Raw genomic sequence first — 11,883 nt, 5'->3', positions numbered from 1 at the left:
GCTGCCCAGCCTGTTCCAGCTCCAGATCCTTTTCTTCATTTTTTTCCCCTTTCTAGGTTGTGATTCTGGAATCTTTGGTCTGAGATCCATTCTCCCTCCTCCCACACTGACCATAAGTAAAGTAACATGAAAATTTTTTTCACATTTTTTGCAGAGTTTGGAAAATCCTTTACACTGTTGGAAAGAGTGGATGAATATTCTTTTGTAGTGATTTTTAGACTGTTTGATTTTATTTTAACGTGGCTCAAAATTTATCTGCCATCTTCAAATCCCCGTATGAGTTCAACTTCTGTGATAGAAGGAACATCATATAAAGATGAAAATTTTGCTAATCATTGTCCCCAGACCTCCAAAGGAACAGAGCCAACTGGTCTACCTTTATCAATCTTTCCTTTTTTCCTGCTGTTCTTTTAGAGGCAGTATTTATGAGGAAAAATAAAAATGAAGATATCCAGGGGATCCAAGAATGGTGAGTAGACCCTGGGCTGGATAGTCACCTTGAGTGACAGAGGATAGAACCCTTTAAATACCTTGTCTAGTGGGAAGATGGCAGAATAGAAGTACCCATCATGTAACTTTGTAAGTGAGAAGAGTCAGGGCAACAAATGGGGAAGTTGTATTCCTCCTAGAGAAAGAAGAGACTCTGGAACCAACAAAGAAGTGACAGGAAACCATATCAGCATGGAGAAGGAGAAAGATAAATCAGAGAAAAATACAAAGTGTTTGAAACTTCAGTCCCTGCTACCCTATTCATGGTGGAGTAGTGAACCATGGTAGGGAACTGACTCTGCAAGCATAAGGTAAGTGGGAGATGGCAGAAAACCTCAATGACAACAGCAAACTGGCAGACCTAACTGTGAGGCAAACCCATTGTTCTTACAAGCTTTCCCTCCCCATAAATAAGACTTTTTATTTGTCACTATTAAAATTCTAAATTTTAAATAGATTCTTTTTTTTAAAGAGAGAGTGAGAGAGAGGAAGAGAGAGAAAGAATTTTTTTTTTAATATTTATTTTTTAGTATTTGGCGGACACAACATCTTTGTTTGTATGTGGTGCTGAGGATCGAACCCGGGCCGCACGCATGCCAGGCAAGCGCGCTACCGCTTGAGCCACATCTCCAGCCCTTACATAGATTCTTGGACTGATGGTTCATGTCCATCAATGTGTTCAACTTAGTGCTTGTCATCTTATCCGTAGTAGCTTTTCTAGAACCACTATCTTTACCAAGAAGCTCCATGAGTTTTCCCATTTCCACCCTGGGCTTCTTCAGTATTTTTACTTTTCTAACAAAGACATCATAAAGAGGATAAATAGACTGGTGAACCTTTTCTATATCTTTCTCAATGCTGTCTGAATCAATTTATTGATCACTTCTTTCAAGTCAGTTTGGTACTTCTGGGGTCATGATTTCTGTTATCTCCTTCTGGATTAGGCAGACCAGTTGGTGCTGAGTGTGAGAGGGCTTCTGCATTTGATTGTTGCATTTTAAAAAGTAAAACCAACAAAGAACAGATGCAGAAAATAGCCATCCATAGTCTTGACATCAACTTGAGCTTCAATCACGGTCTGCCACTCTTTTGACCATGAAACTCATTTTGTCACTGGTAAGATCCATGCATTGGAAGTTAGGCAGTTTTGCCCTGAACATCCTCAGTAATTAGCTTGAATTTTCTACATGCAATTTAATTATTCTGCAGATCAGCAAGACTTACTTCAAACACATGACCCTTGAGGCCATCAGATGCAATTTGGATTCCTTGAGTTCTTGTGGCTAATGTTTTCCCAGGATTTCTCATATTGAAAATAGCTAGTGCTTTCACATTATACCAAACGTTCTTAGAAAATTTTCTGCTTGGCTTCCTTCTTGCCACCTTTTATAAGGTGCTTATTCTTGCCTACTGCCAAGGTGCTACTTAGAGAGGTGCTCCTCCTGCATAACAAACTAGTTTTAGAGATGGGATTCATTATATCACTCAGCAGACTCTAAGGGTGCTATAACCAGGAGCCATCTTGAGAAGGGTCTTCTGTTAGGGACTAAACTGCCCTAGGAATCAGAAAACAGAACAATCAATTAAAACTCCCTAGGGACACCCCACTGCAGTGACTGAGGGAAGAGAGCCACATGAAATGGTTGAGATAGTAGTGGATAGAGAAAGTGTCTGTCACAACTCTGCAGAGGGGTTAGAGAAGTGGGGAATGTGGGCTGTGATTGGAAGGGGATTGGAGGGCTCAGGGGTCTGTGACCCAGACTTCTGTGATAAAGAGCAAGACCAATCATATGAGGTTTAGTGGGGATGGGGGCAGGTCTAACAGCACTTAGACTGAACCTGGCAAATCAAAAATTAAAAAAAAAAAAAGGAAACTGGCAAATCATTTAGCTTACCCCTACACCCTGACCCTGCCTGTGTCCCTGTTATCCAGTGCAGAGCTTAGCAGTGTGATTGCTTACCCCACTGACAAATGCATTCCAGGATACTCCTGACTTTGATGTTTGCCATTCACCCGGCTCACAGACTGAGGGCTTCTGGGGCAAGTGTGTACCCACCTGGCCGGTCCATAGACTCCTGAAGCTCAGTCCACACACTAAGATTCTCAGTGCCTCTGACTTTTAACAGGCTCCTGAGTGTGCATACAAAAGATGTCAGGAGTGAATACAGTTGTTCTGTTGCCAATATTATCTTAATCTGCCTGGTGAGACACATGGGAGAGGGTGTGCCTACATACCATCTGGATCCATTTGGTCGAAGTTGAGAGGAATCACAACCAGCTTCTGTTGTGACCCATTGTCTTCCTACTATGCCTGGAAGACTCCCAAATTAGAAGACCCAAGTATCTCAGGTAGGAGGAATTTTTGACCCATTTTTTCTTTCTTATATTATTCTTTCTTTCTGTCTTCCTTCCTTTTTCTATAAATTCTTTAACTGGATCCAAGCATTATTAATCCAGTAAACCATCAAAACTTTAAGATGAATAAAGGAGAAACAAGTGAACATAGATTATTCAAAGCAATCAGAAGAAAAACAACAAAATGACAGGTACTAGTTCATGTCTTTAAATAAAAATTCTGACTATGATGTTCTTAATTATCAAATTAAAAGATGCAGTCTAGCTGATTGGATTAAAAAACAAGACCCAACTGTTTGTTGCCTGCAGGAAACTCACCTTATCAGCAAAGACATACACAGACTGCAAGTAAAAGGTTAGAAAATGTTATTCTAAGCAATTGGAATAATAACAGGAAATTCTCACAATTTCAGTGAGCCATGAGCATTTAAACCCCACAAACCTTCAACTGATCATCTGGAGTCAGTCCAGTCTTTACCAAGAACTGGCTTGTGTTTTTGTGCTGATCACCCAGTAGCTGAATTGCTTCTCAATATTCTGGATGCTTAATTATTCTACCATTGCAGGCAAATTTCTTCTTAAACGCCTTCACTAGTTTCTTTTTTATGGTATCATCAGCAATCCCTTGGATAGTAGTAGGGGGTCTTCCTGACGTTTCTCTGTTGATTTCTTATATGTATACAATCCTCAGTATCAGCAGGAAGCAGGTTACCACCCTTACTTGAATCAGTAAAGAGGTAGAAAGAGTGGAGGTCCTGGATAGTGGACATACCATACGATTCCTTTGCTTGGGCGGAAATGGCCTATGGAAGGCAGTTGTGGAAGAAGGAGTGAGAAGGGAGTTCATCAGGAGGTTGCTGAGTCCTCATAGGCAGCTCTGTGACTTGGATCAAAATTCTTAATATAAGACTTGAAACTTTGAACCTACTAGAGGAAACGGAGGAACCCCTTCAAGATATTGGCACCAGGCAGTGATTTCCTCGACAGGCCTCGAATACCCCTGGAAATAAATGGAAGAATTGACAAATGGGATTACATCAAATTGAAAAGCTTCTGCAGAGCAAAGGAAACAATCATGGAGTGAAGAGTCCATCTACAGGATAGGAGAAAATTCTTGCTAGCTATTTGTCTGACAGAGGATTGATATCCAGGATATATAGAAAAGTCAAAAAACTTAACAGAAGAACCAGTAACCCAATCAACAAACAGACAAAAGACCTGAACAGATATTTCTCAAAAGAAGTACAAATGACCAATACAAATATGAAGAAATACTCAACATTTTTAGCCATCAGGGAAATGCAAATCAAAAACTTCATTGATACTCCAACTCAGCCTAGACAGAATGGCTGTTATCAAAACCAACAAAAACAAGACATAATTAGAAAAAATCCCAAAGAATAACAAATGTTGGGGAGAATTTGGAGAGGAAGGAACACTTAGGCACTGCTGATGGGAATGTAAATTGGTATAATCATTATGGAAAACAGTATGTGGAAGTTTCTTAAGAAACTAAAAATATAGAGCTATCATATGATCTAGCTATACTACTCCTGGGTATATACCCAAAGGAAATGAAGTCAGCATACAAAATAGTTCTCTGCATACCTATGTTCATTGTGGCACTATTCACAATACCCAAATTACGGAATTAGCCTCAGTGTCAGTCAATAGATGAATGGATAAAGAAAATGGAAAATGTGATATATAGACACAACAGAGTTTTATTCAGCTATAAAGAAAAATAAAGTCATGTCATTTGTAGGAAAATAGATTTGGAGGTCAGCATGTGAAGCAAAATAAGTTAGACAAGTATCATATGTTTTCTCTCATATGTGGAAACTAAAAATCAAAAACAAAACCCCCAAAACCCCAAAATGATGTCCTGAAAGTAGAAGAGGGGTTATTAGGGAAGGGAAAGGAACTGGGATGGAGGGAGTAAGAGAAAGGAGAGGGAAAAGGAGGGAAATAGAGAGTGTGGATATGATCAGAGCATGATATATGAGTATATGTCATAGTCAAACCCATTAATTCATACAATTAATATACATTAATAATGATAATAAAAATAAGCACCTTGCTTAATAAGATAAAATTATGCTAAAAGAGCATGTTTCCCAAACACTTTGGTTTAGAGATAATAAAAATCTCTAACATAACTGAAATGATGTTTCCCATGTTTTAGAGTAAAAATTGCCAACATTGACCTAGGTACCTGAGGTCAATGTTCAGTGCCAGTATCTTTTGGGGGAAGGAAAGTCTTTAGGTTCTGCAGTTAATAGGTCCTCAAAGCAGTTAAAAACACAATTTTTGCTTTATTCTCCAGGCCAGAACCAGACCAATTAGAAATCAGGTCCCTTCTGTCTTAATTGCTTTGCAGCATCAAAATATGGATGCTCATAAAATTGCTCATCTTTAGGTTGTTTTCCAGTGTGTTAAGTGCTAACCATCTGATATTTGCGCTACATGGGATTAGAGAGAGAAATATCAGTGGGGACAGCTTCCCAGCACGACAGATTGTGGGGAGGCCTCTAAGCTACAGCAAATGGTCATTTGGATTCTCCCATGACCATCCAGAAAGGGAGGTGAGGGCTGCAGTCTTTGGATGTCTGGTATTTTACTCTTGGATGCAGCCTCATGGAAACATCTGGTCCAGTCTTTGTGGCAGGCAGGCAACACTGATTAGTGTTGTTTATAACAAATAACGAAGGACTTTAATTTGAAAAGAAGCTATTTGGGTTTTTTTCCCCAAATACTTGGTTTCAGGAAAACAAGAATGTTCTCTGGAAAAGGATGCCTATCAAATGTCGTATTCATAAAAGACGATGACATGACCAGAGAACAGACTTTGGGAGGGCATGGTTCTCATTGTTTGATGAATGTTCTAGAGCAGTGCTTCTTAAACTTGAATGTGCTCGTCAACTTGAAACCACAAATTAGTTCTGTGGTGGGGCCTCAGAGTCTGACTTCCCAGCAAGCTCCCGGAGGATGGCTGATGTTGCTGGCTGTTGACCACTCTTTGTGGAGCAAGGGTTTGTATTCATACTTATGTGTGGGCAGGGAGGGTATGTAAAAGAACTAACTGGAGAAAATTCTTTCAGGTAACAAATTCTCCTTTTCCCCCACCAACACTATCAAATTGAGTTAATGAGGAGCATATTTATTTTTTAGTTTTATAGAGGTATAATTTATATACCATAAAATTTACCCTTTAAAGTGTATAATTCAATGATTATTAGTATTAGTTGTGCAACCATCACTGCAATCTTCCTTTAAATAATTTCTACCACCCAACCACCCCTCGTGCTTGTTTGCCATCATTCCTCATTTCCAACCAATGATCTATCTCCATAGATTTGTCTTCTCTTGACTGTTCTTATAATTATAATCATACCACCTATGGTGTTTGGGTTTGATTTCTTTCATTTATCATGATTTTTTCAGATTCATCCACTTTCAGTACTTTCTTCATTCTTATGGGCATAAGGTCTTTGGGAAAGTTTTTCAGGGTGGTTCAAGGGTCTCCTTGTTGAGGACTACCATACATATGCTATATTAGTTTAGAAATTATTGTCTTCTTTTCAAATTGAGGAAACAGAGGCTAAACTACTGCATGCAACTATGATTGAAATCAGTATGGTTTTACTTCAAACCTAAGGCCCTTCTTCTGATGCACACTCTTCATAAACCCAGTGGATAACAGGTTGAGATCAACTCAGGCACGAAGTGCTCTCACCAGAATGCAACCAGGATGAGACTTTGTGTCTGTCTTAGCAAGGGGTAGCAGTCAAAAAAACATGTTTCCAACTTCAAGAAAACCTTGTTAAGGGATTTTAATCTTGTTACAGTCTTAAAATTCCTACATGAGACACAGAAGGGGGGCATTACACAGCATGATTCATATATATCAAACTAACAATCCTCTTTGAGTGCCACATCTCCTCCAAATTACACTCAGTCCATCAACTGTCTCTTCCTCTGGGCCTCCCTCCTGTCTCTGCTCTCCCCTGCCTTCTCCCTCAAGCTCTAGCTTGTACTGGCTGCCTTGTCTTCTGCTACCTCCTTTAGGGAGGTGTGATTTTTCTTTGGTTCAGGAGTTCCTTGCCCTTTTAATACACATTGACTTAATCTCTCTCTGTCATTCCCCCCGCCCCCATATCTATGTGTTTTTATCCATTTCTGAGTGGCTTCCCAAGAATTTGTGAGGGTGGAGAAGGCTTTGTCTAATTTTTATTTTTTTCTATCCTGATCCACAGGCATTGGAGGTGGGTTGTGTTCTGAGCAACCACAGCTTGCCATTTGAAGAGATGTCCAAGGGGTCAGGCATCAATACAGGCTGGCCCATGTCCAAACTAAAGAGGGATAAAACCTATTCCTCTTCTTGCCTGATCTTCCTTATCTCCTGCCATCCCTGTTTTAGTAAGCTTTTCATCACTAGAATCAAACTTAATTACCTTCAGTTAAAAGATAATTAACTTAAAAAGATAAAAGCCTTATTTTTGGCTCGCAGTTTTGGAGATTCCAGCCCAGGGTCAACTGGTCCCATTGCTTTGAGCCTGTGGCGAGGCAGCAAGAGATGGGGAGGAAAAGATCAGGTCTCTCTTTCTCTTTCAAGGGCACGACCCCAATGACTTAAAGACCTTCCACCTCTTAAAGGTTCTACTACCTCCCAATAGCACCACCCTGAGGACCAAGTCTTTAACACATGGGCAATCACAGGACATTCAACTCCCAAACTATCACAACTCTTGTCCCCAAAGCCAGTCTAGAGTCAACCTTTTTGATTAGTACCCAGTAACAAAATAATTATTTAAGGAAACTTTGAACACTTAATAATTTCCATTCACCTCAATCTAACAGTTTGGCTCTTGTTCTGGACACAGAGTCTGTTCATAGTGGTTCTTATAATCCAGGCTGTCTATTACATGCTGGGCATGAGCAGAGCAACTTGGCAATTCAACAGTTTTTTTTTTTTTTTAAACTCTGATCTCTGCTTTGTCCATGACCTGGGTGCTTCTCCCTTACTTTCCTTATTTAAAAGTGAAGATCTGGCTACCCAGAACCCCAGGTCCCAGAAGAAGATTCAAAAGGTTTTTTGCAGCTTGTCTTCTTCAGTACTTTTATTTTCCAGGTGTGGAAACTAAGGTCCTCAGAGGTGAGGTGTCTTGCAATTATTGTAAGTAATTTAGCGCTTTCTCTCTCTCTCTCTCTTTCTCTTTCTCTGCGTGTGTGTGTGTGTATGTGTGTGTGTGTGTGTGTGTCCCGCTTCTATGAGAAACAAAGGGGAAGAAGAAAAATAAAATAGATTCTATACATAGCCAAGAGCAAAAAAAAATGATAGCAGAAGCTAGGAAAACAATAACATTTGAAATGGAAATAAATCCCCAGACACACCTGTCTCTCTGGCAGCTGTCATTTGAGATAGAGGAGTGACACGAATATTAACATATGGTGTTGGAAGCAGCCAGGTGACACATTAGTGCTTTCAGGGAGAAAAGGATTCTGGATAGCTTCTGGAAGTCACATGTTGAACACAGTCCTGCGGCACATCAGGGGCTTCATAAATATTTGTTGATGGTCTCAAGTAAGATTACAAAAGGTAGGCATGCTTCAAGGTGTGTGCAGAAGGAATAGGCTGCCGTTTCTGCATTTGCAAAGGCCAAATTTGGTTTGCTCTTCTCTCTGGGCTTGCAGGGCTCTTTGTGGTCTTGGAAGCGTGTCCTGCTCTACGGCAGATTTGGCTGTGTTCAAATCTGCAATGGAGACTTAGTGAGTGCTCCCTCCTTTTTAACCCCTCCTAGAAATCAGAATTCAGAAGGCATAGAAAGGAGAGGCAGGGAATATTATGTCTTGTACGTTTGACGTTGAATTTCTGTTTAGCTACAGCAACTGGTGGTAACAGGGCTTTTCTGCTTGTAGAACAATCTCACATAGGCTTTTCTCTTTGGTTCCCTCAGCAACCGTCAAGCCTGGACTCCCAAGAACCTACGTCAGGCTGCCCGAGTCCAGGTCAGTGCCTAGTATTCTGTATGCTCTGAGTTCTTTCAGGCCTGGCCACCCACTGAGATTTCCATGGCACCCTAAACACTTTATCCCAGCACCTTCGCAGGACCTTTCCTGGGTACTGCTTCTCCGTCAGTGTATCCTCTGGCAGAGCTTCCCTCAGAGTTTGGGGCCCCCACAGCCCTGGCTTCCCTCAGGAGATGTTCTGTGCTCAGGGCCAGGAGATCATGACTCATGAACTACAGGAAGTTCTTGGCATGCTCCCTGCAGGCCGAGAGAAAATTAAAGCCTCAGAAGTTGTGCTTGAGAAGGAGGACGGCACAGACAGTGAAATTCACGGTTGGAACACACCTGCAGGTCCATAGGGAGGCTGGCCTGGGCCGCACAGCTTGTGTGGGGATCTCAGTTGTCCCTTCACTTCCTATCTGAGCCAGATGCACTAGATTTCCATACACACACTGTCCATATTATGCATTTCCTCCTCCTCCTCAGTCCCCTTTCCTCTATGAGCCTTACTTCAGCTGGTACTGAGGAAAGTGGCTAAGGTTACACCATAACTCGTGTAGGCTTATAAGGACTTTTTTTTTTTTGTACTGGGGACTGAATCCAGGGATGCTTAACCACTGAGCCACATCCCCAGTCCTTTTTTATATTTTATTTAGAGATAGAGTCTTGCTGAGTTGTTAACACCTCACTAATCTGCTAAGGCTGGCTTTGAACTCTCCATCCTCCTGCCTTAGTCTCCTGAGTTGCTGGGATTATAGGTGCACTACACTGCGCCCAGCATAAGGGCCATTCTTTAAGGAGATGTTAGTCATCCATCCGTCTAGCCATCCATCCATCCATTCATTCATTTTTTTTTTAAACAGTAAATATAGAAGTCCCTCAGTATCCATGGAGGGATTGGTTCCAGGACCCTGGCGAATACCAAAATAGGCAAATGCTCAAGTCCCTTATAAAAAAAAAGGCATAATATTTGCATATGACCTTGCATATCTGCCCATATTTTAAATTATCTCTACATTACTTATATACCTAACACATTGTAAATGCTATTGTTGTTTTACTGTATTGTCTAGGGGATAATGACAAGAAAAAGGTCTATATATGTTCAATATATTTTTTTCTTTCTCTTCCTCTTTTTTTCTTTTTAGGGAAGGAAGAAGTAAAAGGGTCTTTATTTACAGTTGCCATAATTGTTCACTGATAAAATCCCAAAGAAGACACAAAGTGAGTGAGTTTAGTAAATTTGAGATTAAGATTAATATACAAAAATTAGTTACGTTTCTATATATTAGCAATGAATAAGTAAACATTATAATTAAAATAACAGCATCATTTACAATGAACATGGGATTCTTTTTTTCCATTGCATTTTTAAAATCATATTTTTTAAATTTTTATTTATTCTAATTTGTTATATATGACAGCAGAATGCATTACAATTCATATTACACATATAAAGCACAATTTTTCGTATCTCTGATTGTACACAAAGTAGAGTCACACCGTTCATGTCTTCATACATGTACTTAGGATATATGTCCATCTCATTCCACTGTCTTCCTATCCTCATGCCCTCTCCCTTCCCCTCCCACCCCTTTGCCCTATTTAGAGTTTATCTAATCCTCCAATGCTGCCCCCTCAACCCTATCATGAATCAACAACTTTATATCAGAGAAAACATTTGGCATTTGATTTTTTGGGATTGGCTAACTTCACTTAGCATTATATTCTCTAACTCCATATATTTACCTGCAAATATCATGATTTTATTTTCTTTTATTGCTGAGTAATATTCTATTGTGTATATATACCACATTTTCTTTATCTATTCATCTACTGATGGGCATCTATGTTGCTTCCACAGTTTAGCTATTGTGAACTGTGCTGTTACAAACATTGATGTGGCTGTGTCCCTGTACTATGCTGTTTTTAAGTCCTTTGGGTATAGACCGAGGAGTGGGATAGCTGGGTCAAATGGTTGTTCCATTCCCAGTTTTTCAAGGAATCTCCATACTGCTTTCCATATTGGCTGCACCAATTTGCGTCTCACCCAGCAATGTAAGAGTGTGCCTTTCCCCGCACATCCTCGCCAACACTTATTGTTGTTTGTATTCTTAATAGCTGTCATTCTGACTGGAGTGAGATAGAGTAGTCTTGATTTGCATTTCTCTGATTGCTAGAGATGTTGAACAGTTTTTTCATATATTTGTTGATTGATTGTATATCATCTTTGGAGAAGTGTCTGTTCAGTTCTTTGCCATTTATTGATTGGGTTATTTGTTTTTTTCATATTAAGATTTTTTAGTTCTTTATATATCCTAGAGATTAGTGCTCTATATGATGTTGGAGTGGTAAAACTTTCCTTCCAAAATGTAGGCTCTCTGTTCACCTCACTGATTGTTTCTTTTGCTGAGAAGAAGCTTTTTAGTTTGAGCCCATCCCATTTATTGATTCTTGATTTTAATTCTTGCACTATAGGAGTCTTACTAAGGAAGTCAGGGAGGGCCTAATCCAACATAATGGAGATTTAGGCCTACTTTTTCTTCTATTAGGCACAGTGTCTCTGGTTTAATTCCTAGGTCCTAGATCCACTTTGAATTGAGTTTTGAGCATGGTGAGAGATAGGGGCTTAATTTCATTTTGTTACATGTGGATGTCCAGTTTTCCCAGTATCTTTTGTTGAAGAGGCTATCTTTTCTCCAATGTATGTTTTTGACTCCTTTGTCTAATATCAGGAGCCATTCTGGATAGGAGCTATGTACACCCTTTAAGTCCTGAGTAAAGAGGTACTGAACATTGCAATGCAATTGGACTTTACCTCCACTAGGATAAGAGAGGTGCAGCTTCAGAAGGGGATGTCACCCGATGGGGTTTGATTATACCCACCTGTTTATTGTAACCCTACCCATTGCCTCATTTGAATGGCTTCTCCCCAATAAAACCTAGGTTTGAGGTGTGCTATTTCTGCCTTTTCTATTTCTATGAGGAATGCCATTGGGATTTTGATTGGAATTGCATTAAATCTATAT

The 11,883-nt window shown here is 40.0% G+C and overlaps 1 long non-coding RNA gene and 2 pseudogenes across 1 annotated transcript; 1 reads left to right on the top strand and 2 right to left on the bottom strand.

Moving 5' to 3' along the window:
* Positions 1–1,125: 1,125 nt before the first annotated feature.
* Positions 1,126–1,966, bottom strand: LOC107142313 (annotated as a pseudogene).
* A 4-nt stretch (positions 1,967–1,970) lies between these two features.
* LOC107142312 lies at positions 1,971–3,615 on the bottom strand (annotated as a pseudogene).
* Positions 3,616–7,158: 3,543 nt separating this feature from the next.
* On the top strand, positions 7,159–10,082 carry LOC125610537. Its single transcript, XR_007340522.1, has 3 exons — positions 7,159–8,021; positions 8,803–8,854; positions 10,003–10,082. It is a non-coding gene; the product is annotated as an uncharacterized LOC125610537 (long non-coding RNA).
* The last annotated feature ends 1,801 nt before the right edge of the window (positions 10,083–11,883 follow it).

This window comes from Marmota marmota, unplaced genomic scaffold, assembly GCF_001458135.2.
Source record: "Marmota marmota marmota unplaced genomic scaffold, marMar, whole genome shotgun sequence".
Classification (NCBI taxonomy): domain Eukaryota; kingdom Metazoa; phylum Chordata; class Mammalia; order Rodentia; family Sciuridae; genus Marmota; species Marmota marmota.
Note: the sequence above shows the minus strand (reverse complement) of the source record. Positions and strands in the feature narration are given on the sequence as shown.